This window comes from Marmota marmota, unplaced genomic scaffold (assembly GCF_001458135.2).
Source record: "Marmota marmota marmota unplaced genomic scaffold, marMar, whole genome shotgun sequence".
In the NCBI taxonomy this organism is placed as follows: domain Eukaryota; kingdom Metazoa; phylum Chordata; class Mammalia; order Rodentia; family Sciuridae; genus Marmota; species Marmota marmota.
Window position 1 is genome coordinate 65344769 of NW_026000174.1, and position 16148 is coordinate 65360916.

General features: G+C 44.0%; 2 pseudogenes; both read right to left on the reverse strand.

The window, feature by feature from the left end:
• Positions 1-4301: 4301 nt before the first annotated feature.
• LOC107160236 lies at positions 4302-10444 on the reverse strand (annotated as a pseudogene).
• Positions 10445-11118: 674 nt separating this feature from the next.
• LOC107160243 overlaps positions 11119-16148 on the reverse strand; it is a 21251-nt pseudogene continuing 16221 nt past the window's right edge.

Genomic DNA, 16148 nt, shown 5'->3' on the forward strand with positions numbered 1-16148 from the left:
TTCATAAAACAAATTCTCCTCAAGTTCAAGAATCAAATAGACCACAACACAATAATTATGGGTGACTTCAACACACCTCTCTCACAATTGGACAGATCCTCCAAACAAAAGCTGAATAAAGAAACTATAGAACTCAATATCACAATCAATAACCTAGACTTAACTGACATATATAGAATATATCAACCATCATCAAGTGGATATACTTTTTTCTCAGTAGCACATGGATCCTTCTCAAAAATAGTCCATATATTATGCCATAGGGCAACCTTCAGTAAATATAAAGGGGTGGATATAATACCATGCATTTTATCTGATCATAATGGAATGAAACTGGAAATCAATGATAAAAGAAGGAAGGAAAAATCCTACATCACATGGAAAATGAACAATATGTTACTGAATGATCAATGGGTTACAGAAGACATAACGGAGGAAATCAAAAAATTCTTAGAGATAAATGAAAATACAGACACAACATATCGGAATCTATGGGACACAATGAAAGCAGTTTTAAGAGGGAAATTCACCACCTGGAGGTCATTCCTCAAAAAAAGAAAGATCCAACAAATAAATGAGCTCACACTTCATCTCAAAGCCCTAGAAAAGGAAGAGCAAAACAACAGCAAATGTAGCAGAAGGCAAGAAATAATTAATATCAGAGCGGAAATCAACAAAATTGAACCAAAAGAAACTATTGAAAAAATTGACAAAACTAAAAGTTGGTTCTTCGAAAAAATAAATAAGATCGACAGACCCTTAGCCATGTTAACGAAGAGAAGAAGAGAGAGAACTCAAATTACTAACATACGGGATGAAAAAGGCAACATCACAACAGATACTACAGAAATACAAAAGATAATTAGAAATTATTTTGAAAACCTATATTCCAATAAAATAGAAGAGAGTGAAGACATCGATTAATTTCTTAAGTCATGATTTGCCCAGACTGAATCAGGAGGATACACACAATTTGAACAGACTAATATCAATGGATGAAATATAAGAAACAATCAAAAGACTACCAACCAAGAAAAGCCCAGGACCAGATGGGTATACAGTGGAGTTTTACAAAACCTTTAAAGAAGATTTAATACCAATACTTTTCAAGTTATTTCAGGAAATAGAAAAAGAGGGAGCTCTTCCAAATTCATTCTATGAGGCCAACATCACCCTGATTCCGAAACCAGACAAAGACACCTCAAAGAAAGAAAATTACAGACCAATATCTCTAATGCACCTAGATGCAAAAATCCTCAATAAAATTCTGGAGAATTGGATACAAAAACACATCAAAAAATTGTGCACCATGATCAAGTAGGATTCATCCCTGGGATGCAAGGATGGTTCAATATATGGAAATCAATAAATGTTATTCACCACATCAATTGACTCAAAGATAAGAACCATATGATCATCCCGATAGATGCAGAAAAAGCATTCGACAAAGTACAGCATTCCTTTATGTTCAAAACATTAGAAAAACTAGGGATAACAGGAACTTACCTCAACATTGTAAAAGCTATCTATGCTAAGCCTCAGGCTAGCATCATTCTGAATGGAGAAAAATTGAAGGCATTCCCTCTAAAATCTGGAACAAGACAGGGATGCCCTCTATCACCACTTCTATTCAATATAGTTCTCGAAACACTGGCCAGAGCAATCAGACAGACGAAAGAGATTAAAGGCATAAAAATAGGAAAAGAAGAACTTAAATTATCACTATTTGTGGAAGACAAGATTCTATACCTAGAAGACCCAAAAGGGTCTACAAAGAAACTATTAGAGCTAATAAATGAATTCAGCAAAGTGGTAGGATATAAAATCAACATGCATAAATCAAAGGCATTTCTGTATATCAGCGACAAATCTTCTGAAATGGAAATGAGGAAAAACACCCCATTCACAATATACTCAAAAAAAATAAAATACTTGGGAATCAACCTAACAAAAGAGGTGAAAGATTTATACAATGAAAACTACAGAACCCTAAAGAGAGAAATAGAAGAAGATCTTAGAAGATGGAAAAATATATCCTGTTCATGGATAGGCAGAACTAACATCATCAAAATGGCGATATTACCAAAAGTTCTCTATAGGTTTAATGCAATGCCAATCAAAATCCCAATGGCATTTGTTGTAGAAATAGATAAAGCAATTATGAAATTCATATGGAAAAATAAAAGACCCAGAATAGCAAAAGCAACTCTAAGCAGGAAGTGTGACTCAGGTGGCATAGCGATACCAGATTTCAAACTATACTACAGAGCAATAGTAACAAAAACAGCATGGTACTGGTACCAAAACAGGCGGGTCGACCAATGGTACAGAATAGAGGACACACAGACTAATCCACAAAGTTACAACTATCTTATATTTGATTAAGGGGCTAAAAGCATGCAATGGAGAAAAGATAGCATCTTCAACAAATGGTGCTGGGAAAACTGGAAATCCATATGCAACAAAATGAAACTGAATCCCCTTCTCTTGCCACATACAAAAGTTAACTCAAAAATGGACCAAGGAGCTTGATATCAAATCAGAGACTCTGCATCTGATAGAAGAAAAAGTTGGCTCTGATCTACAGATTGTGGGGTCGGGCTCCAAATTCCTTAATAGGACACCCATAGCACAAGAGTTAATAACAAGAATCAACAAATGGGACTTACTTAAACTAAAAAACTAAAAAGTTTTTTCTCAGAAAGAGAAACAATAAAAGAGGTAAATAGGGAACCTACATCCTGGGAACAAATTTTTACTCCTCACACTTCAGATAGAGCCCTAATATCCAGAGTATACAAATAACTCAAAAAATTAGACAATAAGAGAACAAACAACCNGACTATTCCCTGAAGACCTTAAAAGAGTGTACTACAGGGATACTGCCACATCGATGTTCATAGCAGCACAATTCACAATAGCTAGACTGTGGAACCAACCCAGATGCCCTTCAATAGAGTAATGGATAAAAAATGTGGCATTTATACACAATGGAGTATTACTCTGCACTAAAAAATGACAAAATCATGGCATTTGCAGGGAAATGGATGGCATTAGAGCAGATTATGCTAAGTGAAGCTAGCCAATCCCTAAAAAACAAATGCCAAATGTCTTCTTTGATATAATGAGAGAAACTAAGAACAGAGCAAGGAGGAAGAGCAGGAGGAAATGATTAACATTAAATAGAGACATGAGGTGGGAGGGAAAGGGAGAGAAAAGGGAAATTTCATGGAAATGGAAAGAGACCCTCATTGTTATACAAAATTACATATAAGAGGTTGTGAGGGGAATGAGAAAAAAACAAGGAGAGACATGAATTACAGTAGATGGGGTAGAGAGAGAAGATGGGAAGGGAGGGGAGAGGGGATAGTAGAGGATAGGAAAGATTGCAGAATACAACAGTTACTAATATGGCATTATGTAAAAATGTGGATGTGTAACCGATGTGATTCTGCAATCTCTATTTGGGGTAAAAATGGGAGTTCATAACCCACTTGAATCTAATGTATGAAATATGATATGTCAAGAGCTTTGTAATGTTTTGAACAACCAATAAAAAAAATAAAAAAACCCCTCAAAATCATAGATGACATGTATTCAGCTCCATGCACCCTGATAAAAATGTGTCAAACGTGAAAAAAAAAATAGCACTGGACTTAGCTATTTGAATTATGTAGAAGACATTTTTTTCACACATTAAATAAGCTAGTTGTGTAACTCCAAGATTGTTAAGAAAATTTGGAATGAAATCATGGATGCAAATTCACAAAATTACATCATCTGTAAATATTTTACATTTATGATTTTTGAAATGTTTGTCACGTAAAAATGTATAATGTAATATTTCATAGTTTTTTTTTTTGTGTGTGTGTGGTGTTGGCAATAGAACTCGGGATCTCATGCACACCAGGCAAGTGCCCTGCCACTGAGCTACAGCTCCAGTACTTCAAGTTCTTTTAAACCAAGACTTGTTACCCAATGTCCCATTGGTCAAATCTTGCCTGTCACCTATTTCTACAAAAGTAAATAAATGTAAACAATCAAGCTCTATTGGAACACAGCCTCGCCTATTGGTTTACAGAGTCTATGGCTGCTCTCAGGCTACAGAGTGACCCTGGCAGATTAAGGAGAGGGACGAGCTGGCCCACAAAACCTGAATTGTTTCCTGTTAACCCTGTGCAGGAAAAATGGGTGCCACATGACCAGGGTCCCCTTCTCCTGGACCCTACTGATCTCTCTGCCAGCTTCCCTGACCCCCGATCACAGGTAATGTCCAACTCAGATTGCACTGCCAGCCCTCAGCAGGTTCCCAGCCCCTATGAGCTGTGAGAAGGGGACACAGGCTGAGGGCACACCTGGTCACTGCGGGAAACTCCATAGTGCAGCTTGTTCGCAAAGTGCTCACAGTTGTTGATGATCAATGAAAAGAGCACGTATTTCCCCACCATTTTCTCTGCCTGATGGACAATTTTGTTGGGTGGCAGTGGCTCATACTTGTCATCATTCTTGTTATTGACCCAGTATGTGTCTACTCCTGCCACCACCCCACCGACAGCAGCTCCTTCTTCACTATGGCTCTGTTACCCAGGACGGAACTGAAGACGCTCATGCTAGGTCCTGACACTTCACCTGTGGAAACAGTGGACCCAGGCCTGGGCAGGGCCATAGAGGCACAGAGTGTCCCTAATCAAGACAGCCTCTCTGCAAATTGGGACAGAAGTGGTTTCCAGAAAGTTTTGTTCCCCTCCCCTGGACAGCGTCCTCCCCCAGCGCTCATTCCCAGCTGGAGCAGTGCTGTAAGCAGCCCTCCACCCAGGGGTGGCTCAGGACGGCTGCAATGCTTTCACTGCCTCCCTCTACCTGGGAAATCTTAATGTCCTGGGGCCTGACTTGGGCATGGACATTTACTCTATTATTAATTCCTTTCATATGGGAGATTCTGGAGTCCAGTGTTGAAGGAATCAGAACTAAAATGAGAAAGTGAAAATGATACCTTCAAATATGCTCTTAAGAAACTCACTGGAACCATAGTTGAAATCAGTGGAAACTCTGTGAGTACATGGAGTGTTTGTGTAGTAGCAGACCAATACTCAGGGCATGTCTGGAGAAGGAATCAATCATATTTAATTGGGGGTATAACTTGTGGAAATTTCTATCAAATTGGTAAGAATGTGTTATACTTTTACCCTGGTTTAAAGCCCAGTCATTCAACCTAGCATCGTGCCAATGCCAAGGTGCCAAAAATAATCATTGTATTCATAAATACACTTGGTGGTGGGTAATGAGATCTACCTGCAAACACGCACACTTTCTCTCTGTCTCTTTCACATTGGATTATTCATTATTTGTAGTAAAAAGATACACAAAGATTTCCAATCTAAGGGAGCTGTATGCTGCAGCCTGGGATATCTCTCACCCCCAATAACCACATATGACTTTTGAAATGCCAATCAAATTCTCACCTTGAGATCATTATACATAAAATATTCCTCCATAATTGAATTTTTCAAGAATTTCCAAAGCCGATCATGAAGAGAAACTGGGTATTACTATTTTTTTTTAGCATGCTTCTTATTTAAGTGGAAATCTCTGAACTAGAAAACACCATGACCAATATTTCTACAAGGCCTGAAAAAGGTTCTAACAATACATTAAATTCTCTTTTGTATAAAAAAAACTTTAATTTTAGTTTTAAGTGGATACAATATCTTTATTTTACATTTATGTGTTGCTGAGAATCGAACCCAGTGCCTCATGCATGGTAGGAGAGCACTCTACCACTGAGCACAACCTCAGCCCATCACTAAATTCTCTTTAGGCAGCCTGACATAGAAGTTTAGCTTCAAACCTCCACAGGAAAAAGGTTTTCAATAGCCTAACTGCTCCACAGAAGGAACTGAAGTTCTTACTGTGGAAAATGCTGCTTCTAAGACAATGAACTTGGGGCAGTAACCCAGGCTCTGAAAGATCTAAAGGATGGATCCAGGTACTTCATGGGACCAAGAAGACCTGATCAGGAGACATGCCTCCCAAATCAACTGATTAAGTCTGGGCTCCTGGAGACCTGGCTTTGGAAGGTTCCCAAGCACCTAGTATTCTTCTTCACCAGTTGCACTAACAACATTCTGTACATGTGGTGTACTCTCAAGGGAGGTGAAGTTTGTTAGAAGACACGCCCTTACAGATGACCTCTCTGAGCACTAAGCCACAAAAACTTCATTCACATAACCCTGTGAAGGATCTGCTGAGTCCTCGTTTACCATCTACGAGGTCCCCTGAAGGACAAACATTTGGTGACCAAGAGTAATCTTGGGGATTTTTAAACAGATATGGAAATGAGGCCACAGACTGAATGTAGCCCCAAACCCCATAACTAGGCATGGTGTGGAGGCACCTTCCAGTATTCTCAGACACCCCGGAGACTGAGGCAGGAGGAGGCCATACTGTGGCCAGCTTAAGTAACTCAGTGAGAGTCTGACTCAAAATAAAATTTTAAAAGGGCTGGGGTATACCTCATGGTTAGAGCACCCTGGGTTCAATCCCCAGGGCTTCAAACAAACAAACAAACCAACAAGAACAAAGGGCCCACCACATGCAGCCCTAACTGGACACTGTCCTGATTTCCCCAGAGCCAGCTCTAACCCAGACAGACCTCCCTCTCCTGCTGTGAGCAGGACCTTGCTGCTGTCCTAGGGGTTGGACACCAACCAGGGAGCACCCGCAGCAGCACAGCCTAAGGAGGGCAGGTTCCTAGTGGCCAGGCTCAGGGACAAATGCACTCCCTCAATGACGCTTTAACAGCTGAGTGTGAGCACTGCTGTGAGCTGAGCTCTTTGTCATTTTCTGTTCAAAGTCTCTGAGTTTGTGAGCTGCCGTAGGTGCCACAGAAGGTCTCAATGTCTCTCACTCGACTGACTTCCTTATGTGCACACAGGTGCATGTCCACACCAGCTCTACTAGTGACTTGAAGGACTGGACAGTGTTCCTCTGTGTGCAGGTGAGTGGAGTTTCCAGCATGTCAGCGTGTCCCTTCAAGCCCTGGTGCTGGGACAGAGAGGGAGGAGGCCCCACACCTGGCCAGGCCCTGCACAGGCTCTCCCTGCCATCCTTCATTTCTCTCCCTCACGGCCTGGGAGACAGGAATCCCTATCCCTGCTCTTCTGAGGTAGAGCTCAACTGACTGAGGTGAAGACACAAGCTCAGTTCACACAGTCAGGAGGCAGAGGAGCAGGATTCCAGACTGGTCCTGGGGAGGTTGGAGGCCCACACCTGTCCATTGCACTCTGCAGCCAGGTATAAACTCTTGGAAGGATCAACTCCTTCTACTGTTGTTTGACCTTGCAGAACTCCACAGACACAGGGTACTGGACCTTTGGAGGGATGCTCATCAACTACAGGGATCAACTGGGATTGAACCTGCTCTAAAATGGAAATAGGTCAACAATTTCTCCCTGAACTCACTGATAATGAGGACTAGCAGAGATACAGCCAGAGAAAAAGAGCATGATTCATTCAGTAAGTGCTGATTGAGAGACTGCTCTGCCAGGCAGTGTGAGGACCAGCACATAATTGTGCCTGCGTTCTTACCCTTGATCTCAGCCCTTGTGTTTAATAGAGAGACCATGCTTACTTGGTGAGCTCAGATGCACCACATAGCCCTTTCCCACGTAGACTGCCCAGTGCTGATAGCCGAAGCGAAAAATTTCAATAAGGTCTCCAGGTTTTGCTCTTGTTCTCTCCTGCAACAGAAAAATCAGACACAGATAAAGGGGGCCTTTGTATGGCATGTTTTAAAATCTGATCTGCAAGAAGACCCAACCCAGTCCTACAGAATCCCTGTGCTCATGACCTGAGGAATCAGAGAGGAGAGACTGCTCCATACACAGGTGGGAAGCCTCTCCCCTCCATTTACCATGTGCATGCTAGCCTGGAAAGGTCTCGGGACAAGGAGGAGATGGGAAGGGGTGTCTCTGAGGGACCATGGCAGTAGGTCTGCAGCATAGGTGTGTGGGGCAGTGATGTGCACCAGCTGTAGAGAGCACATTTTTTTGCACAGAGAATGTTTGTATCAGCAAATTATGATATGATTCCCAAGAAGGTTCAAAATGTATCTTAAGGACCACCACCAGCCATGCTCCTGGGCTTCAGTGATACTTATGAGGTACAGAGTGCCCATGTTCAGAGCCCAATGTGCCAAACACTGCAGAACAGTTGACCCCACTCTCCATCATCCTAAGAAGTACCATCACCGTCTTCCACAGACGAGAAGACTGGGTCTTAGGATGGTTAGGTGACTTTCCTAGAGAGCAGAAGATCCAGAAGAAACTGAGTCTCAGGGTTTCCAACATTTATGCCTGAACAATCCCAGATAGTCCCAGACAAACTGGGGCAGCTGGAGTCTGGGCTCCAGGCCAAAATTAAGAGAGAGAAAGATAGGATGTGTTTGGGAGTCAGAGGTGGAGGGGTTTTCTTTGAAGTTCACATGAATGAGTTGTACCTCTGGAGTACACTGAGGCAACCAGCTGCCCTCCCCCAACTCAGCTGAGCCCGGCATCTGGCTCAGTGCGCCCTGCCAGGGAGCTGAGCTGCTGCAAAGAGAAGTGAGGGTGCAGCTGCCTGGAGTTGGTGGGAGATCTCCTGGGAGTTCAAGTCCTTGGCAGCAAGGATCAGGAGTCAGCTTGACCCAAGGGGGGCTGATTTTAGCATCAGAAAGGTAATATCTGCTGGCAGTGCTCAGGCATGCCTGTAGTCCCAGTGACTTGGGAGCCTATGGCAGGAAGATCACATGTTTGAAGCCAGCCTGGGCCACTAGGAGACCTGGCCTCATAATGAAGATTAAAAAGAGCTGCGAAGTAGCTCATTTATAGAGAGCACTTGCCTAGCTTGCACAAGGTCCTGGTTTCAATCCCTAGTACTGGAAAAAAAATCAGCACACATGTACTGAAATACAACAGATTGGTTCTAGGAAACACGTTTAAGTAATGAGAAAGATTCAAGTATATCTAGATGAACTTTACTCAGGGAACCCAGTTAAAAACCACCATAAAACATAAAGCCATGGGGCTGGGGATGTGGCTCAAGTGGTAGCTATGCTTGCCTGGCATGCGTAGGGCGCTGGGTTCGATCCTCAGCACCACATAAAAATAAAAAAATAAAAGATGTTGTGTCCACTGAAAACTAAAAAAAAATATTAAAAAAATTCTCTCTCTCTCTCTCTTTAAAAAAAACAAAACAAAACATAAAGCTACAAGTCAGCACTTATAAGGTAGCTATATACATGTAAATAGAACCATCTGGCAGAGTGCACCCCAAGTTGCTTCAGGGGGAAAAGAGAACACAGGGAGTCTGGGAGAAGGACTGATTCTTCATATTCAGGGCTTTGACTTTGATTTTGGTTTCTTTCTTTTTAAAAATTCTCTTTCAACATCCTTTTATGAGTGCATTATATTTGTACATAATGATGAGTGTTCTGTTGTCTATACACACCTGCATCAATATAGCAATATAATTTGCAGTATCACTCCCTAACACCTCCCCCTCACTTCCCTCTTTCCACCCCATCCCTTTCCTCTATCGATGTCCCTTGGACTCTCTGCTTTTTGTTTCTTAAACAAGGCAAATACATCCACATATTACTGTGAATAAATTAGAAAACATAATTAAATTAAAAAACAGAACTAAATGCTTTGGAATATAAATGCCCTTCTATCATTTGAGAATTCCTCTGATCTCAAGTAGAAGATCATTGCCCATTTTCTTCTACTTCTTTTTATTTTATTTTTAGTCAGAGATGGACACAATACCTTTATTTTATTAATTTATTTTTATGTGGTGCTGGGGATGGAACCCAGTGCCTCACATGTGCTAGGCATGCTCTCTACCACTGAGTCACAACCCCGTCCCAATTAGGTGTTTCCTGAAGCCTGGTTTGGGTAAAGTAAAGCCTTCAGCGAGGTGCCAGGAGGCAGCCAGCACTCAGGAGACCAAACCCTACACAGCAGCTGAGGCAGGGAAGCCTCTGGGCCCTTGGACCCAACCATGGTTCCTTTCCTGCTGTGTGAGATCCCCAGACCTGCAGCCCACCTGCCCCTCCTCTCCCCTGTCACCTCTACACCTGAGCTGGAGCCAACAAGGACAATACACATATTTCTGATAATAGACTGTCACTGTTGCTTTGAAAATCAAAGGTTCAAAACCCTTTCTGGGGACTCACCAAAGACATGCTTCTGTCCAGAAGTGCTGTGTGCTGCTGGCTGGAGGTCCAGACTTCTTTTATTTAGCTTTTTGTCTTCCTGTAACTCCACCTACCCAAGCCTTCAGTTAGGTGAAAACAAAGGTCAAAGTTCACATTAAATTTTTATCTTCCAACCAGTGCAGGGCACACTTCCAGGAGATGATTAGACATGGAAATCAGTTGGAAGGGTGAGAGATTCAAGCCCAATGTGCATTCAGGAGGATTTGATGGCCCAGGGAACATTCCAATGTCCCCAAGTTTCAGAGAGAGAAGAGAGAAAGTGAAACAAGCAAATATGCTGATACTGGAAAAAATAATAACCACCCATGTCTTGGTGGGTGTGGGGAAGGCAGGAGGGAGGGGCACAGCCAGAGGGAAGCATTTCAAGGAATGAGGGGCTCTGAGGGCACAGACACACCCCACAATGAGGAGCGAACATCTCCAGAACAGGCAAATATTTCCACCAACTTCCAAACAACCACACCACCTGGAACAGGCCACCAGAGGCATTTCCACACCCTGGGAACCCAGGGAGCCTGCGTGGCCAGAAGGATGGAAAGAAACCCTCCCCTTCCTCTCCCCACCAGGTCGGAAGCGCATTCATTGTAGCCCAACAGGAAACCCAAACCCCTACTCCCTGGTGTGAAGAGGATGCTGCTTTGAGACACCAGTGTGCTACCCCACCCAAGCCCCTAATTAGTCTCTCTTCTGACACCCACTTCTTAACATCAAGGGGCAGGAGAGAGTGGGAGCAGCTCAGCACCTTCACTGTGGGGTTGTGGAGGAAGCAAGGACCAGCCGGATGCCCTCTTCAGGCTCTCAGGAAGACAGGGCCGTGGGGTGAGCACACAGGGGGACTGGAACCACAGCTAGCAGACTCCATCTTAAGGGTCCACAGCGTCACTGTAGACCTGCTGTTCCACAGCCCATGCTGCTCCTGTGGACATGGGGCCTCTCTCAGCATCTCCATGCCAATGTCCTCGGGGATGCGTGGGACCCTCCTTACGGACTTTCCCAACCTTATTCTGGAGGGAGAGAGTGGGGGTAGGTTCAGCTGATTCCCTCAGGTCAGGGGAACGTTCAAAAATCCCCAAGTATCAGGGGGAAAGGAGAGACAGTGGAACAAGCAAGTGCTGATACCAATGTCCAGAGCCTCATGGGCAGTCCCCACATCTTTGGGTGGATGACAGTGAACCAAGGGGTCTCATCTTACGGATGAGTGCCAGCCACTTTTAACAACATCACAGCCCCATGTCCTGAGCAGTAGGATGGGTGGGGGCACTGCTGGCTGAAGGGATGGCAGGTGAGGTGGGCACAGGGACAACTTGGGGTGTGCAGGGTGGTGGTGAATGCAAGTCCACAGTCCTTGTGCAGGACGGTTAGCTCTTCAGCTAATCCCATGTGATCAGTGCCAGAAACTCAGGCCCAGGAGCCACGTGAGAGGAGTCAGCAACCAAGGTGGGTCCAGCTGGAATGCTGCCTGTCCCCAGCTGCTGCCTACAGCCGCTGAGCTGGCCAGGGGGCCAGTGTGCTCCTCCTGGGCAGAGAATGGGGCAGAGTCAGAACCCAGGCCCAGCCTGCTGGGAACACTGGGCACCGCATCAAGGAGCTGCAGACCCAGCACTTTGTAGTTTTCATTATTTTGAGATACGTTCCTGCTAAATTGCCAAGGCTGGCCTCAAACTTGAGATCCTCTTCCCTTAGCCTCCTGAGTTGCTGGAATGACTCCTGTATGCTACTGTGTGCAGCTGTGCTAGCCTGGACTAGGAAAGCCTCTACAAAAATTCTACTATTATATGAAAGGAGATTTTCCATGGGAGACAATGGGTTCTTTTCAAGGCACATCTATCTTTCTGTGTCCATGAGGCTTGAGTATGGGTCTTGGGCTGGGGAGGGGAGGCACTGAGATTGGCCTGTGAAGGGAGACAGGTCCTCCTGTAGAAGGCGTGTATCTGGGCCTTGGGGGCTGGGCTCACACTCCGTCCACACTCAGCCTGCATTCTGGGCTTCTGGGTGTTGAGCTTCTTCCTTGCCTGCCTCTCTGTGAGGAGAGTTTGGGTCTCTCCAAGCCCCAGAGAACACCCCTGTCCCTCTTCTTCCTTCCATAGTCTTTTCCTCCTAGTTCAAGATGATTCTTGCCTCACCCTTTTGATCTACAAAGTGTTTAGTCTCAGAAACCATGACTTTCTGTTAGAGAAGTTCTAAGCAGGATTGAGTTCAGCCCTATCATGGGAATTAGAAAAGGAAGAAATTCTTATAATTATAAGAAATGGAACAGTTCCTGGAGGGCATGTTTTATAATTTTGAAAAGGGAGGTTGTGGGGGTTGTGTTCCCCTGTCCCCAGAAAAATTCCCAGCCCTGTATCCTCATGGAGGCATAGGCTCAACCTCAGAGCTCAGCTCCTTTCTGTTCACAGTGCCCTGGCCATGACCTTGGGTGATGGAAGATGAAAGAGAAAATATCTCCTGCTGTCTCAGCCTTGCTGGGGCTTGATCGACAGGCTGACTCAGGCTGGGGGGGTAGCAGGTGGTGGACAGGAGGCCTGGCTCTGCTCCAGTCCAAGTCAGGCCCTGAGATGGATCTTGGAGATGCAGGGAGGGAGATCAAGCCCTCTGAATGTTTTCTCCTTGATGCTGGAAGAAGCTCATACAGGCACAGGGAATTGTGGCCCATCCTGTTCCTTGCACAATGGGTTCCAGGGTCTAGGTCCCAGAGAGGTGCAGTTGAGCTAGAAGGGCAGTGAGGGCAGCCTGGTGGTAAGGTGTGTGGATGGGAATGGGAAGAGGGGGAGTGGGCATGGGGAGGGGGTTGGGGAAGGGAGACCCAGGAGTGCAGAAGAGCAGAGGCCAGAGGGAGCACTAGGTGAGTGGAAGTCGAGGCCCTGGGTGGACCTGGGGGCATAGCTCAGGGAGGGGAGGGAGGGGAGTAAGTGTTGGTGAGGAAGGGCATGTGTGTCTCAGGGACTGGGTATGGGGCAGCAGGGACAGGAGGTGGGGAAGCAGGCAGGAGGCTATGGGGGTCGTGGAAGCAGGAAGGGAACTGCCCTGAATTAAGTTAGTAGACAGGAGATGGAGAAGGAAAGGAATTCCTATCTTCATCCCAGTGCCAGTGAAGACAAAGACAAAACCGATCTACAGCTTCTGCAATAGCCATCACTGAACTGCTTGCAGAACTTGCCTGGACTATGTATCACTTGTATGCATTGTGAACTCACGTGTATGCATTGTGAACTATCTGTTGGTGCAGTGACTTGTGGTAGTGTTGGGGTATTTTTGCTGATGGTGTCATCGGTGGTACAATTTTTCCAAAAGGAGCCGAGAATTGGCTTGGTGTATCTTCCTCCCTTCTGCTTGTGATGGTCGTTCAGCTAAAATTTGGGGGCCAACAGAGGTGAGGCAAAGAACCTCACCCACCGCTGGTACAAAGACCTATCCACAGGTGTGGCTGTATGCTGTACCGATAGTCAATGATGGGTAAGATCCAATTGCAATGGTACCAACCTAAGACAGGAGGCTGTCTTAGTGGACCCAATAGTTTTAATGCACAGTGGAGCCAAACATGGGAGCAATGAACAGGTTAATAGCAGAATACCCACTACACCAGTTAAGCTTTTAAATCTACCAAGAATTGAAAACCATCTCCCAAAATCGTGTTTGGGACCTAAACTTTAATGCCCTTCTAGGTATAAACTAGCACATGTGCTAATTCTCTTGTGTTGCTGGCTATATTCTTAACTGTTTGTCTATTGTTATCCATTTGGATGCAACAATCTGAGCTTTTGAACTCTCCACATATTTCTTTTTCCTCAGCCAGTAGGTTATCTAATGCCAAGTGGTTTTGATAATTAGCCACTCGAATCTGGTCTGTTGTGTGGCTAGGAGGTCAAAGGCTGTGGCAGTCTGATTAACAATAATTTCTAGTACAGCTTGTAAGTGAATAATTCTATTTAACATGTAAATAGGAGATCTATAGCTCCAATTGTCATTTTGTGCCCACGTAGCTGGAGCATAAGTGGCAATAATCCTCTGGGGATGCCAGTTACCTTCACCCCAAGATTGGTGACCTCCTAAATCAAGTTTCTTTCCAATGGACCTCTTTTTACTTTCCAAACAGCCATTCATCTATAGCATTCCTCTGGTGGGACAGGTCCTAAATATATGTTTTACCACCTCTTGGTTATAGTGGATTGTCTTGACACATGGTTCACATGATGTCCATGGTTGGAATAGGAGTAGGGCAGAATCCCTTAAGGTTATCAAAGGAAACCAAATTAAATAATAGACTAACATTTTGGTTAACATAGGTTAAACAGCATGAATTAACAAAGCCAAACTAATAACACCAAACAAATTCTAGAAAATTTATATAAGCAAGATAAAAAAGTATAAGAGAAATTTTGTTACCCAGAGTCCAGTGAGTAGATGTTACTGTTATCAAACCAGTAGCAAAAACCAAACAGAGAATTATGTATATATCTAGAAGCAAGGGGTGGCAATACATTATAGTATAAGAACTATCTTAGAAGTTAAAAGAGTTCATTAGGCCTGTGGGAAGTTTATCTTTCACTGTGCATTGATCGGCCAGCCAGTCCTTCCTGTATGGCTGAAACAGGGCTGTAGCCTCCTCAAGCTTTGGCCGTGCATAGACCAGTCAGCTTCTGCTGAGAGCCATAGCCAAGTAGGAATGATGCATGGCAATTTCTTTGTCAGCCTACCCAATGTTGCTTAGAGGGAGGACTCTCCATTGTGGAAATGGGCTTGCCTTGGACCCAGGTCATTTGCAGTGACATTGCATGAATGTTTGAGAAAGGTGACCCTGCTCAAGGACCAGGGTGGATCCGGGTTTAGGGAGGATCCTGCTGGATTAGGGTGGGTCCAGGTTTAGGGTGTATCCTTCTGGGAATAGGGAGTATCCTGCTGCCTCAGGTGCCCTCCCGCTCCTTGAGTTCCCGTTGAGTTCTCACGGGATTCAGAGAATATTTGGTATGCAGAGCCCGGTGGAGTGTGTGGATTTCCCCAGAACATGCGTGTAGAGCCTGTGAGAGTCGGGAATAAAGAGTTGCTGTTTGAATCTACAAGGCTGTGTGGTGGCTCGGTTATTTTGTGCCCAGCCAGACTGCAGCATTTGGTGGCCCATATGGGGAACGTTTAAAGCTTGGAGGTAAGTGAAATTGCTCACCCTTGAGGAAAAGAGAAAGAATGGGTGAGCATTTCAAAAAACAATGTGTTCTTGTTTTGATTTATTTTGTTTTTAGTCCAAGTTGCCTGTCCCTAGAATTTTCTCAGGCAAACTGGGGAAAATGGTTGACTCAAGGTTTGAAGTTGTTGGCCCCCGAGGAAGAGAAATTGTTAGAGGAAGGAGGCACCCCAGTAAGACCAAGAACTGTTAGGACATATGTTGATACAATACAAAAATGTAGCACATGGCTTTTTAAAGACGAGTTATTAAGTATATCAATGGGACCATCATGGTATCCTGTAGAAGGATTTTTCTTCAACAAGATAGAGATGGCTAGTTCTGTTTAATCAAGTATTCTTTACTTATTAAGTTACATAAGGTAATATATTTAAACATTATGTGTGTTTTCATAAATTGGTAAATGGAAAAAAATGTTTAATATTGCTTTGTGTCTGTGTCTTTGCTAAAACAAGGTTACTAAGAGTTAAGATTCTATCATGTGTAATTTATATACAAAGAGTATAAGAAGTTTTATTTGGGTTTCAATTATAGTATTATAGTACCATAAAAAACATGAAAGTATTTCATCTTATTAAAGTGGAGTAATTTTGGTGGAGGATGGGAAAGGCAGCGGAGCACAACAGACACTAGTATGGCAATATGTAAATCAATGGATGTGTAACTGATGTGATTCTGCAATCTGTGTATGGGGTGAAGGTGGGAGTTCATAACCCA